Source organism: Haematobia irritans, chromosome 5 (assembly GCF_050003625.1).
Source record: "Haematobia irritans isolate KBUSLIRL chromosome 5, ASM5000362v1, whole genome shotgun sequence".
Taxonomy (NCBI): Eukaryota; Metazoa; Arthropoda; class Insecta; order Diptera; family Muscidae; genus Haematobia; species Haematobia irritans.
The window spans coordinates 33,224,001-33,240,462 of NC_134401.1; the positions used below are offsets into that span (position 1 = coordinate 33,224,001).

General features: G+C 25.8%; 1 long non-coding RNA gene across 1 annotated transcript; it reads right to left on the reverse strand.

The window, feature by feature from the left end:
• Positions 1-14,446: 14,446 nt before the first annotated feature.
• Positions 14,447-16,202, reverse strand: LOC142241421 (uncharacterized). The gene is made up of 2 exons (XR_012723626.1): positions 15,621-16,202; positions 14,447-15,556 (listed from the first exon to the last, which is right to left on the reverse strand). It is a non-coding gene; the product is annotated as an uncharacterized LOC142241421 (long non-coding RNA).
• Between the last annotated feature and the right edge of the window lie 260 nt (positions 16,203-16,462).

Consider the following 16,462-nt stretch of genomic DNA (forward strand, 5'->3'; position numbering starts at 1 on the left):
AACTTAATCTAACTTATTCTAACTTATTCTATCTTTTTCTAACTTAACTTATTCTAACTTATTCTAACTTAATCTAACTTATTCTAACTTAATCTAACTTATTCTAACTTAACCTAACTTATCCTAACTTAATCTAACTTATTCTATCTTATTCTAACATATTCTAACTTAATCTAACTTATTCCATCTTATTCTAACTTAACTTAACTTATTCTAACTTATTCTATCTTATTCTAACTTATTCTAACTTAATCTAACTTATTCTAACTTAACCTAACTTATTACAACTTAATCTAACGTATTCTATCTTATTATAACTTAACCTAAATTATTCTAACTTAATCTAACTTATTCTAACTTAATCTAATTTATTCTATCTTATTCTAACTTATTCTAACTTAATCTAACTTATTCTAACTTAATCTAACTTATTCTAACTTAACCTAACTTATTCTAACTTAATCTAACTTATTCTATCTTATTCTAACTTATTCTATCTTATTCTAACTTATTCTAACTTAATCTAACTTATTCTAACTTAACCTAACTTATTCTAACTTAATCTAACTTATTCTAACTTAACCTAACTTACTCTAACTTATTCTAACTTATAGTTTTTTCGAACGGACCCACGCCCACTTACCCGCCCCTACCGACCGCGGGGGCCACATCCCCATAACGTAGGGATAGCGTACGCGGTATTTAATCTAACTTATTCTATCTTATTCATATTTATTCTCTCTTATTCTAACTTAACCTAACTTACTCTAACTTATTCTAACTTAATCTAACTTATTCTAACTTATTCTAACTTAACCTAACTTACTCTAACTTATTCTAACTTAATCTAATTTATTCTAACTTCATCTAACTTAATCTAACTTATCCTAACTTATTCTAACTTAACCTAACATATTCTAACGTAATCTAACTTATTCTAACTTAATCTAACTTATTCTAACTTAACCTAACTTATTCTAACTTAACCTAATTTATTCTAACTTAACCTAACTTATTCTAACGTAATCTAACTTATTCTAACTTAATCTAACTTATTCTAACTTAATCTAACTTATTCTAACTTAACCTAACTTATTCTAACTTAACCTAATTTATTCTAACTTAATCTAACTTATTCTAACTTAACCTAACTTATTCTAACTTAACCTAACTTAATCTAACTTATTCTAACTTAACCTAACTTATTCTAACTTAATCTAACTTATTCTAACTTAACCTAACTTATTCTAACTTAATCTAACTTATTCTAACTTAACCTAACTTATTCTAACTTAATCTAACTTAATCTAACTTATTCTAACTTAACCTAACTTATTCTAACTTAATCTAACTTATTCTAACTTAACCTAACTTATTCTAACTTAACCTAACTTATTCTAACTTAACCTAACTTACTCTAACTTACTCTAACTTATTCTCACTTAACCTAACTTATTCTAACTTAATCTAACTTATTCTAACTTAATCTATCTTATTCTAACTTATTCTAACTTATTCTAACTTATTCTAACTTAACCTAACTTTTTCTAACTTAACCTAACTTATTCTAACTTAATCTAACTTATTCTAACTTATTCTATCTTTTTCTAACTTAACTTATTCTAACTTATTCTAACTTAATCTAACTTATTCTAACTTAATCTAACTTATTCTAACTTAACCTAACTTATTCTAACTTAACCTAACTTACTCTAACTTACTCTAACTTATTCTAACTTATTCTAACTTATTCTAACTTAACCTAACTTATTCTAACTTATTCTAATTTAATCTAACTTATTCTAACTTAACCTAACTTATTCTAACTTAACCTAACTTTTTCTAACTTAACCTAACTTATTCTAACTTAATCTAACTTATTCTAACTTATTCTATCTTTTTCTAACTTAACTTATTCTAACTTATTCTAACTTAATCTAACTTATTCTAACTTAATCTAACTTATTCTAACTTAACCTAACTTATTCTAACTTAATCTAACTTATTCTATCTTATTATAACTTAACCTAAATTATTCTAACTTAATCTAACTTATTCTAACTTAATCTAATTTATTCTATCTTATTCTAACTTATTCTAACTTAATCTAACTTATTCTAACTTAATCTAACTTATTCTAACTTAACCTAACTTATTCTAACTTAATCTAACTTATTCTATCTTATTCTAACTTATTCTATCTTATTCTAACTTATTCTAACTTAATCTAACTTATTCTAACTTAACCTAACTTATTCTAACTTAATCTAACTTATTCTAACTTAACCTAACTTACTCTAACTTATTCTAACTTACTCTAACTTATTCTAACTTAACCTAACTTATTCTAACTTACTCTAACTTATAGTTTTTTCGAACGGACCCACGCCCACTTACCCGCCCCTACCGACCGCGGGGGCCACATCCCCATATCGTAGGGATAGCGTACGCGGTATTTAATCTAACTTATTCTATCTTATTCATATTTATTCTCTCTTATTCTAACTTAACCTAACTTACTCTAACTTATTCTAACTTAACCTAACTTATTCTAACTTAATCTAACTTATTCTAACTTAATCTAACTTATTCTAACTTAATCTAACTTATTCTAACTTAACCTAACTTACTCTAACTTATTCTAACTTAACCTAACTTATTCTAACTTAATCTAACTTATCCTAACTTATTCTAACTTAACCTAACTTATTCTAACGTAATCTAACTTATTCTAACTTAATCTAACTTATTCTAACTTAACCTAACTTATTCTAACTTAACCTAACTTATTCTAACTTAACCTAACTTATTCTAACTTAATCTAACTTATTCTAACTTAATCTAACTTATTCTAACTTAACCTAACTTATTCTAACTTAATCTAACTTATTCTAACTTAACTTAACTTATTCTAACTTATTCTAACTTAATCTAACTTACTCTAACTTATTCTAACTTAATCTAACTTATTCTAACTTAACCTAACTTACTCTAACTTATTCTAACTTATAGTTTTTTCGAACGGACCCACGCCCACTTACCCGCCCCTACCGACCGCGGGGGCCACATCCCCATAACGTAGGGATAGCGTACGCGGTATTTAATCTAACTTATTCTATCTTATTCATATTTATTCTCTCTTATTCTAACTTAACCTAACTTACTCTAACTTATTCTAACTTAATCTAACTTATTCTAACTTATTCTAACTTAACCTAACTTACTCTAACTTATTCTAACTTAATCTAATTTATTCTAACTTCATCTAACTTAATCTAACTTATCCTAACTTATTCTAACTTAACCTAACTTATTCTAACGTAATCTAACTTATTCTAACTTAATCTAACTTATTCTAACTTAACCTAACTTATTCTAACTTAACCTAATTTATTCTAACTTAACCTAACTTATTCTAACGTAATCTAACTTATTCTAACTTAATCTAACTTATTCTAACTTAATCTAACTTATTCTAACTTAACCTAACTTATTCTAACTTAACCTAATTTATTCTAACTTAATCTAACTTATTCTAACTTAACCTAACTTATTCTAACTTAACCTAACTTAATCTAACTTATTCTAACTTAACCTAACTTATTCTAACTTAATCTAACTTATTCTAACTTAACCTAACTTATTCTAACTTAATCTAACTTATTCTAACTTAACCTAACTTATTCTAACTTAATCTAACTTAATCTAACTTATTCTAACTTAACCTAACTTATTCTAACTTAATCTAACTTATTCTAACTTAACCTAACTTATTCTAACTTAACCTAACTTATTCTAACTTAACCTAACTTACTCTAACTTACTCTAACTTATTCTAACTTATTCTAACTTATTCTAACTTAATCTAACTTATTCTAACTTAATCTATCTTATTCTAACTTATTCTAACTTAACCTAACTTATTCTAACTTATTCTAACTTAATCTAAATTATTCTAACTTAATCTAACTTATTCTAACTTAATCTAACTTATTCTAACTTAATCTAACTTATTCTAACTTAACCTAACTTACTCTAACTTAATCTAACTTATTCTAACTTATTCTAACTTATTCTAACTTAATCTAACTTATTCTAACTTAATCTATCTTATTCTAACTTATTCTAACTTAATCTAACTTATTCTAACTTATTCTAACTTATTCTAACTTAATCTAAATTATTCTAACTTAATCTAACTTATTCTAACTTAACCTAACTTATTCCAACTTAATCTAACTTATTCTAACTTAACCTAACTTATTCTAATTAGAATAAGTTATTCTAACTTATTCTAACTTAACCTAACTTATTCTAACTTTACCTAACTTATTCTAACTTAACCTAACTTATTCTAACTTAATCTAACTTATTCTAACTTAACCTAACTTACTCTAACTTAATCTAACTTATTCTAATTTATTCTAACTTATTCTAACTTAATCTAACTTATTCTAACTTAATCTATCTTATTCTAACTTAATCTAACTTATTCTAACTTATTCTAACTTATTCTAACTTAATCTAAATTATTCTAACTTAATCTAACTTATTCTAACTTAACCTAACTTATTCCAACTTAATCTAACTTATTCTAACTTAACCTAACTTATTCTAACTTAATCTAACTTATTCTAACTTAACCTAACTTATTCTAACTTAATCTAACTTATTCTAACTTAATCTAACTTATTCTAACTTAATCTAACTTATTCTAACTTAACCTAACTTACTCTAACTTATTCTAACTTATAGTTTTTTCGAACGGACCCACGCCCACTTACCCGCCCCTACCGACCGCGGGGGCCACATCCCCATAACGTAGGGATAGCGTACGCGGTATTTAATCTAACTTATTCTATCTTATTCATATTTATTCTCTCTTATTCTAACTTAACCTAACTTACTCTAACTTATTCTAACTTAACCTAACTTATTCTAACTTAATCTAACTTATTCTAACTTAACCTAACTTTTTCTAACTTAATCTAACTTATTCTAACTTAATCTAACTTATTCTAACTTAACCTAACTTACTCTAACTTATTCTAAATTAACCTAACTTAATCTAACTTATCCTAACTTAACCTAACTTATTCTAACGTAATCTAACTTATTCTAACTTAATTTAACTTATTCTAACTTAACCTAACTTATTCTAACTTAACCTAACTTATTCGAACTTAATCTAACTTATTCTAACTTAATCTAACTTATTCTAACTTAACCTAACTTATTCTAACTTAATCTAACTTATTCTAACTTAATCTAACTTAATCTAACTTATTCTAACTTAATCTAACTTATTCTAACTTAACCTAACTTATTCTAACTTATTCTAATTTAATCTAACTTATTCTAACTTAACCTAACTTATTCTAACTTAACCTAACTTTTTCTAACTTAACCTAACTTATTCTAACTTAATCTAACTTATTCTAACTTATTCTATCTTTTTCTAACTTAACTTATTCTAACTTATTCTAACTTAATCTAACTTATTCTAACTTAATCTAACTTATTCTAACTTAACCTAACTTATTCTAACTTAATCTAACTTATTCTATCTTATTATAACTTAACCTAAATTATTCTAACTTAATCTAACTTATTCTAACTTAATCTAATTTATTCTATCTTATTCTAACTTATTCTAACTTAATCTAACTTATTCTAACTTAATCTAACTTATTCTAACTTAACCTAACTTATTCTAACTTAATCTAACTTATTCTATCTTATTCTAACTTATTCTATCTTATTCTAACTTATTCTAACTTAATCTAACTTATTCTAACTTAACCTAACTTATTCTAACTTAATCTAACTTATTCTAACTTAACCTAACTTACTCTAACTTATTCTAACTTACTCTAACTTATTCTAACTTAACCTAACTTATTCTAACTTACTCTAACTTATAGTTTTTTCGAACGGACCCACGCCCACTTACCCGCCCCTACCGACCGCGGGGGCCACATCCCCATAACGTAGGGATAGCGTACGCGGTATTTAATCTAACTTATTCTATCTTATTCATATTTATTCTCTCTTATTCTAACTTAACCTAACTTACTCTAACTTATTCTAACTTAACCTAACTTATTCTAACTTAATCTAACTTATTCTAACTTAATCTAACTTATTCTAACTTAATCTAACTTATTCTAACTTAACCTAACTTACTCTAACTTATTCTAACTTAACCTAACTTATTCTAACTTAATCTAACTTATCCTAACTTATTCTAACTTAACCTAACTTATTCTAACGTAATCTAACTTATTCTAACTTAATCTAACTTATTCTAACTTAACCTAACTTATTCTAACTTAACCTAACTTATTCTAACTTAACCTAACTTATTCTAACTTAATCTAACTTATTCTAACTTAATCTAACTTATTCTAACTTAACCTAACTTATTCTAACTTAATCTAACTTATTCTAACTTAACTTAACTTATTCTAACTTATTCTAACTTAATCTAACTTACTCTAACTTATTCTAACTTATAGTTTTTTCGAACGGACCCACACCCATTTACCCACCCCTACCGACCGCGGGGGCCACATCCCCATAACGTAGGGATAGCGTACGCGGTATTTAATCTAACTTATTCTATCTTATTCGTACTTATTCTATCTTTTTCTAACTTAACCTATCTTATTCTAACTTATTCTAACTTAATGTAACTTAATCTAACTTAACCTAACTTATTCTAACTTAACCTATCTTATTCTAACTTAATTTAACATCTTCTAACTTATTCTAACTTAATCTATCTTATTCTAACTTAACCTAACTTATTCTAACTTATTCTAACTTAACCTAACTTATTCTAACTTAACCTAACTTATTCTAACTTAACTAACTTATTAACTAACTTAACTTATTCTAACTTAACTTAACTTATTCTAACTTATTCTAACTTAATCTAACTTACTCTAACTTATTCTAACTTATAGTTTTTTCGAACGGACCCACGCCCACTTACCCACCCCTACCGACCGCGGGGGCCACATCCCCATAACGTAGGGATAGCGTACGCGGTATTTAATCTAACTTATTCTATCTTATTCATACTTATTCTATCTTTTTCTAACTTAACCTATCTTATTCTAACTTATTCTAACTTAATGTAACTTAATCTAACTTAACCTAACTTATTCTAACTTAACCTATCTTATTCTAACTTAATTTAACTTCTTCTAACTTAATCTATCTTATTCTAACTTAACCTAACTTACTCTAACTTATTCTAACTTAACTAACTTATTCTAACTTAACCTATCTTATTCTAACTTACTCTAACTTATTCTAACTTAATCTAACTTATTCTAACTTAACCTAACTTATTCTAACTTATTCTAACTTAACCTAACTTATTCTAACTTAACCTAACTTATTCTAACTTAACTAACTTATTCTATCTAATTCTAACTTATTCTAACTTAATCTAACTTATTCTAGCTTAATCTAACTTATTCTAACTTAACCTAACTTATTCTAACTTAACCTAACTTATTCTAACTTATTCTAACTTATTCTAACTTAACCTAACTTATTCTAACTTAACCTAACTTATTCTAACTTAACCTAACTTATTCTAACTTAATCTAACTTATTCTAACTTAATCTAACTTATTCTAACTTAATCTAACTTATTCTAACTTAATCTAACTTATTCTAACTTAATCTAACTTATTCTAACTTAATCTAACTTATTCTAACTTAACCTAACTTATTCTAACTTAATCTAACTTATTCCAACTTAACCTAACTTATTCTAACTTATTCTAACTTAATCTAACTTATTCTAACTTAACCTAACTTATTCTAACCTAACCTAACTTATTCTAACTTAACCTAACTTATTCTAACTTAATCTAACTTATTCTAACTTAACCTAACTTATTCTAACTTAATCTAACTTATTCTAACTTAATCTAACTTAACCTAACTTATTCTAACTTAATCTAACTTATTCTAACTTAACCTAACTTACTCTAACTTATTCTAACTTATAGTTTTTTCGAACGGACCCACGCCCACTTACCCGCCCCTACCGACCGCGGGGGCCACATCCCCATAACGTAGGGATAGCGTACGCGGTATTTAATCTAACTTATTCTAACTTATTCATATTTATTCTCTCTTATTCTAACTTAACCTAACTTACTCTAACTTATTCTAACTTAATCTAACTTATTCTAACTTATTCTAACTTAACCTAACTTACTCTAACTTATTCTAACTTATTCTAACTTAATCTAATTTATTCTAACTTCATCTAACTTAATCTAACTTATCCTAACTTATTCTAACTTAACCTAACTTATTCTAACGTAATCTAACTTATTCTAACTTAATCTAACTTATTCTAACTTAACCTAACTTATTCTAACTTAACCTAACTTATTCTAACTTAACCTAACTTATTCTAACTTAATCTAACTTATTCTAACTTAATCTAACTTATTCTAACTTAATCTAACTTATTCTAACTTAACCTAACTTATTCTAACTTTATCTAACTTATTCTAACTTAACCTAACTTATTCTAACTTAACCTAACTTAATCTAACTTATTCTAACTTAACCTAACTTATTCTAACTTAATCTAACTTATTCTAACTTAACCTAACTTATTCTAACTTAATCTAACTTATTCTAACTTAACCTAACTTATTCTAACTTAATCTAACTTAATCTAACTTATTCTAACTTAACCTAACTTATTCTAACTTAATCTAACTTATTCTAACTTAATCTAACTTATTCTAACTTAACCTAACTTATTCCAACTTAACCTAACTTATTCTAACTTTCGTTAACTTATTCTAACTTAACCTAACTTATTCTAACTTAATCTAACTTATTCTAACTTAACCTAACTTACTCTAACTTACTCTAACTTATTCTAACTTATTCTAACTTATTCTAACTTATTCTAACTTAATCTATCTTATTCTAACTTATTCTAACTTAATCTAACTTACTCTAACTTATTCTAACTTAATCTATCTTATTCTAACTTACTCTAACTTACTCTAACTTATTCTAACTTAATCTAACTTATTCTAACTTAATCTGACTTATTCTAACTTAATCTAACTTAACCTAACTTATTCTAACTTTACCTAACTTATTCTAACTTAACCTAACTTATTCTAACTTAATCTAACTTATTCCAACTTAACCTAACTTATTCTAACTTAACCTAACTTATTCTAACTTTCGTTAACTTATTCTAACTTAACCTAACTTATTCTAACTTAATCTAACTTAATCTATCTTATTCTAACTTAATCTAACTTATTCTAACTTATTCTAACTTATTCTAACTTAATCTAACTTATTCTAACTTAATCTATCTTATTCTAACTTATTCTAACTTAACCTAACTTATTCTAACTTTACCTAACTTATTCTAACTTAACCTAACTTATTCCAACTTAATCTAACTTATTCTAACTTAATCTAACTTATTCTAACTTAACCTAACTTATTCTAACTTAATCTAACTTATTCCAACTTAACCTAACTTATTCTAACTTATTCTAACTTAACCTAACTTATTCTAACTTTACCTAACTTATTCTAACTTAACCTAACTTATTCCAACTTAATCTAACTTATTCTAACTTAACCTAACTTATTCTAACTTAATCTAACTTATTCTAACTTAATCTAACTTATTCTAACTTAACCTAACTTACTCTAACTTATTCTAACTTATAGTTTTTTCGAACGGACCCACGCCCACTTACCCGCCCCTACCGACCGCGGGGGCCACATCCCCATAACGTAGGGATAGCGTACGCGGTATTTAATCTAACTTATTCTATCTTATTCATATTTATTCTCTCTTATTCTAACTTATTCTAACTTAATCTAACTTATTCTAACTTAATCTAACTTATTCTAACTTAATCTAACTTATTCTAACTTAACCTAACTTATTCTAACTTAATCTAACTTATTCTATCTTATTCTAACTTATTCTAACTTAATCTAACTTATTCTATCTTATTCTAACTTAACTTAACTTATTCTAACTTATTCTATCTTATTCTAACTTATTCTAACTTAATCTAACTTATTCTAACTTAACCTAACTTATTACAACTTAATCTAACTTATTCTATCTTATTATAACTTAACCTAACTTATTCTAACTTAATCTAACTTATTCTAACTTAATCTAATTTATTCTATCTTATTCTAACTTATTCTAACTTAATCTAACTTATTCTAACTTAATCTAACTTATTCTAACTTAACCTAACTTATTCTAACTTAATCTAACTTATTCTATCTTATTCTAACTTATTCTATCTTATTCTAACTTATTCTAACTTAATCTAACTTATTCTAACTTAACCTAACTTATTCTAACTTAATCTAACTTATTCTAACTTAACCTAACTTACTCTAACTTATTCTAACTTACTCTAACTTATTCTAACTTAACCTAACTTATTCTAACTTACTCTAACTTATAGTTTTTTCGAACGGACCCACGCCCACTTACCCGCCCCTACCGACCGCGGGGGCCACATCCCCATAACGTAGGGATAGCGTACGCGGTATTTAATCCAACTTATTCTATCTTATTCATACTTATTCTATCTTATTCTAACTTAATCTAACTTATTCTAACTTATTCTAACTTAACCTAACTTATTCTAACTTAATCTAACTTATTCTAACTTAATCTAACTTGTTCTAACTTAATCTAACTTATTCTAACTTAATCTGACTTATTCTAACTTAATCTAACTTAATCTAACTTATTCTAACTTAATCTAACTTATTCTAACTTAATCTAACTTATTCTAACTTAATCTAACTTATTCTAACTTAACCTAACTTATTCTAACTTAATCTAACTTATTCTAACATAATCTAACTTATTCTAACTTATTCTAACTTACTCTAACTTATTCTAACTTAATCTAACTTATTCTAACTTATTCTAACTTATTCTAACTTACTCTAACTTATTCTAACTTACTCTAACTTATTCTAACTTAATCTAACTTATTCTAACTTATTCTAACTTAATCTAACTTATTCTAACTTATTCTAACTTAATCTAACTTATTCTAACTTAATCTAACTTATTCTAACTTAATCTAACTTATTCTAACTTACTCTAACTTATTCTAACTTACTCTAACTTATTCTGACTTAATCTAACTTATTCTTACTTATTCTAACTTAATCTAACTTAATCTAACTTATTCTAACTTATTCTAACTTAACCTAACTTATTCTAACTTATTCTAACTTATTCTAACTTAATCTAACTTATTCTAACTTACTCTAACTTATTCTAACTTAACCTAACTTATTCTAACTTAATCTAACTTATTCTAACTTAATCTATCTTATTCTAACTTAACCTAACTTATTCTAACTTATTCTAACTTAATCTAACTTATTCTAACTTATTCTAACTTAACCTAACTTATTCTAACTTATTCTAACTTAATCTAACTTATTCTAACTTAATCTATCTTATTCTAACTTAACCTAACTTATTCTAACTTAACCTAACTTATTCTAACTTAATCTAACTTATTCTAACTTAATCTAACTTGTTCTAACTTAATCTAACTTATTCTAACTTAATCTAACTTGTTCTAACTTAATCTAACTTAATCTAACTTATTCTAACTTAATCTAACTTATTCTAACTTAATCTAACTTATTCTAACTTAATCTAACTTATTCTATCTTATTCTAACTTAATCTAACTTATTCTAACTTAACCTAACTTATTCTAACTTAATCTAACTTATTCTAACTTAACCTAACTTATTCTAACTTAATCTAACTTATTCTAACTTAACCTAACTTATTCAAACTTAGTCTAACTTAACCTAACTTACTCTAACTTATTCCAACTTAATCTAACTTATTCTAACTTAACCTCACTTATTCTAACTTAATCTAACTTACTCTAACTTATTCTAACTTAACCTAACTTACTCTAACTTATTATAACTTATTCTAACTTATGCTAACTTATTCTAACTAACTCTAACTTATTCTAACTTACTCTAACTTGTTCTAACTTATTCTAACTTAACTAACTTATTCTAACTTAACCTATCTTATTCTAACTTAATCTAACTTATTCTGACTTAATCTAACTTATTCTAACTTATTCTAACTTAACCTAACTTACTCTAACTTATTCTAACTTAATCTAACTTATTCTAACTTAACCTAACTTATTCTAATTTAATCTAACTTATTCTAATTTATTCTAACTTACTCTAACTTATTCTAACTTAATCTAACTTATTCTAACTTAACCTAACTTGTTCTAACTTATTCTAACTTAACTAACTTATTCTAACTTAACCTAACTTATTCTAACTTATTCTAACTTAACCTAACTTATTCTAACTTAATCTAACTTATTCTAACTTAACTAATTTATTCTAACTTAACCTATCTTATTCTAACTTATTTTAACTTAATCTAACTTATTCTAACTTAATCTAACTTATTCTAACTTAATCTAACTTATTCTTACTTATTCTAACTTAATCTAACTTAATCTAACTTATTCTAACTTATTCTAACTTAACCTAACTTATTCTAACTTATTCTAACTTATTCTAACTTAATCTAACTTATTCTAACTTACTCTAACTTATTCTAACTTAACCTAACTTATTCTAACTTAATCTAACTTATTCTAACTTAATCTATCTTATTCTAACTTAACCTAACTTATTCTAACTTAATCTAACTTATTCTAACTTATTCTAACTTAATCTAACTTATTCTAACTTAATCTATCTTATTCTAACTTAACCTAACTTATTCTAACTTAACCTAACTTATTCTAACTTAATCTAACTTATTCTAACTTAATCTAACTTATTCTAACTTAATCTAACTTGTTCTAACTTAATCTAACTTAATCTAACTTATTCTAACTTAATCTAACTTATTCTAACTTAATCTAACTTATTCTATCTTATTCTAACTTATTCTATCTTATTCTAACTTATTCTAACTTAATCTAACTTATTCTAACAAAACCTAACTTATTCTAACTTAATCTAACTTATTCTAACTTAACTAACTTATTCTAACTTAACCTAACCTATTCTAACTTAATCTAACTTAATCTAACTTATTCTAACTTAATCTAACTTGTTCTAACTTAATCTAACTTATTCTAACTTAATCTAACTTGTTCTAACTTAATCTAACTTATTCTAACTTATTCTAACTTAACTAACTTATTCTAACTTAAACTAACTTATTCTAACTTATACTAACTTAATCTAACTTATTCTAACTTAATCTAACTTATTCTAACTTATTCTAACTTATATTAACTAATCTAATTTACTCTAACTTATTCTAACTTAATCTAACTTATTCTAACTTAACCTAACTTACTCTAACTTATAGTTTTTTCGAACGGACCCACGCCCACTTACCCACCCCTACCGACCGCGGGGGCCACATCCCCATAACGTAGGGACAGCGTACGCGGTATTTAATCTAACTTATTCTATCTTATTCATACTTATTCTATCTTATATAACTTAACCTAGCTTATTCTGACTTATTCACTATATCTAACCTTAACCTAACTTAACCTAGCTTATTCTAACTTAGCCTATAACTTACTCTAACTTAACCTAACTTATTCTTATTTAACCTAACTTACTCTAACTTAACCTGACTTATTCTAACTTTTTCTAACTTAGCCTATAACTTATTCTAACCTAACCTAACTTATTCGTACTTAACTTAACTATCTCAATCTAGATTTTCTGTGTGTAGACCAAATTGTTCCTTTTTTATCTTAACCTAGCATTCATTTAAGTTCTAAATTAATTTGATATAAATTAATTTCATTGAACTCACCTGATCCGAAATGAATCGGAATCCAGTTGAATTGAATAGATTGAGTTATATCATTTGAAGTGAATTAAATCGTTTTTTTAATACGAATGATGTTTTTATTCTCTATGCTAAGGCAATTCCCTAAATCTTCACTGAATACCAAATGAGTTTTCATTCATCATTTTTTATGTCGCAGTAATGCTTTGGACATATGTATGTATGTATGTTTCAGAAAACGTTCCTATTGTTGTAAGCATTTTTATCCCATATATAATATAGTAAAAAAAAAACAATTGGATTATAGTTTCCCATTAGTAGATTTCAGAAAAATTGGGGTCTCCACATTTTTCTTCTTTCTTTCGATTTACATTTTAAGTACCATCTTCAATCGTACCCTAATCCAATTTAAAATTCTCATCTCAATTTAATATTCCTTTTTATTCATTCGTTACGTTATATTCAAATATGGATTAATCGGGGATTCATATCTTTTTTAACATAGAAAATACGATATATTGATCTCAGTCGATGCAATTATATTTGCAATAAAATTTCAAAATTAAACGGATTATCCAAAACAAAAGCCACAACATTTATTTTGCAAACATTTATTAACACAAAATTAAGTCAGGAAAACAAATAAATGGAAAATATGTCCGCCAAATTTTTGCTATAGAATATTCTTCTCCAATATTTTGGTTTAATAAAACAGTTTAATGCCGATTATTCTTTAATCCATTAGCAATTCTTGTGAAAATACAATATGTATCCATGGCAACGTTTCCACAAATGTCTCAGCCACAATATTGAATACATACGTCTTGATTATATATCATCTACTAAAGGAGCATCTTCTAATCATTCTTCATCCCGTACATTCTTTATTCCGTAGGTTGATTGCAGCACATATTGTTATGGAAACATAAATAGTATCCATAGCAACGTTTCAAAATTTTCGGTATCCAAATGGAAACTTCACTGGCCATTGGTGTTCAACATCCAAACTTATCATTGGTCATCACAAATATTCACTCCACTAACTTAGGATGACTTAGATTTTCTATATGTTCGTTTTCTTCACATAAATCCAAATCCAAATTGCTATGGAACACCAAAGAAAATTCAAAGAAGATTTTCGGTCCATTATAGTTGAAATTATAGCGTTGCCTTGGTCATCTTTAATAAAATGGGCTTCTATTTGCGTAATCCATTCAGGGGAAATGTTTTCAATTGAATTCTTAAAACAAAAATTGTTTTTTTTCCGGCGCACTATTTGAATAGAACCGTTTTGAACAATTCAATAATTGAAACTGATTGAAAATAAATGAAAATTTTCCTAGGTAACAAATTTTGAAATCATCGCCTACTGGTATTGGAAAAAAATTTTTTTCATATGAATTTTTGGTTCCACTAACAAGTTGTTTTTGCAACAAGTTTATTGGAATAGATTTTGCAATTGCTTCACAGCCATTGACGAAAAATTGTTGAAAAACGAACTAAGTCCAATAAAACAAAAATTAAGGAAATTTTATTTTGGCATCTTCCATTCCATTTCATGATCCAAAAGAAGCGTTGTTTGCAATGAAATACAGAACACAGACATCTTAGATCGGCAATTGTTTATTAAAAAAATGAATTTTCATATTTTTTTAAACTTGTTTTCCGATGTCTGTAAGGACAAAATTTTGTAACCATGCCAACAAAAATTTTGAATTTTCATCTTGATTACATACCGTCTAGTACAACACAATCTTCGGATCATTCTTATTTAATTCATTCATTCAAAAATTTTGAATATCCACATAGGAGCTTCGCCAGCCATTGGTGTTGAACATACAGGATTAACATTGGTTTTCATAAATAAATTGGACAGCTTCTAGGGGGGAATTTTTAACTTAAGTCTGCCGATGTCGGTTAGGACAAAATTTGGAACATTAATCTTCATGCGTCTTCATTAAACCATGTAGTACAACAGCATCTCGGGGTCAATATTTTTTCCATGGGTAAACTGAGCCATCAATTGTTATGGAAACATAAATTGTATCCATAGCAACGTATCAACATTTTAGATACCGAGATTAAAGCTTCACTTCACATTGGTGTTAAAATTTTCAAACTCCAAATTGCACCAAAGATCCAAACAAACATTTTCGGTCCATTCAAGAATTACATCGGTGGTCATCTTCATTTTTCAGGGTTTTCATGTTTGAATTCCAAATATTTTTTTCTTGAATTAAATTATTTTCAAAAATATTTTCCGAACCGAATAAATATTTGAAACTTATTGACAATAAATGAAAATTTTCCATGGTAACACATTTTGAAATAAATAAAAATTTTCCATGATAACAAATTTTGAAATCATCGCCTACTGGTATTGGAAAAAAAAATTTCATATGAATTTATGGTTCCAGTAACAAGTTGTTTTTGCAACAAGTTTATTGCAATAGATTTTGCAGTTGCTTCTCAGCCTTTGATGAAAAATTGTTGAAAAACGACTAAGTCCAATAAAACAAAAATTAAGGAAATTTTATTTTAGCATCTTCCATTCCATTTAATGATTCTTAAAAGTGTT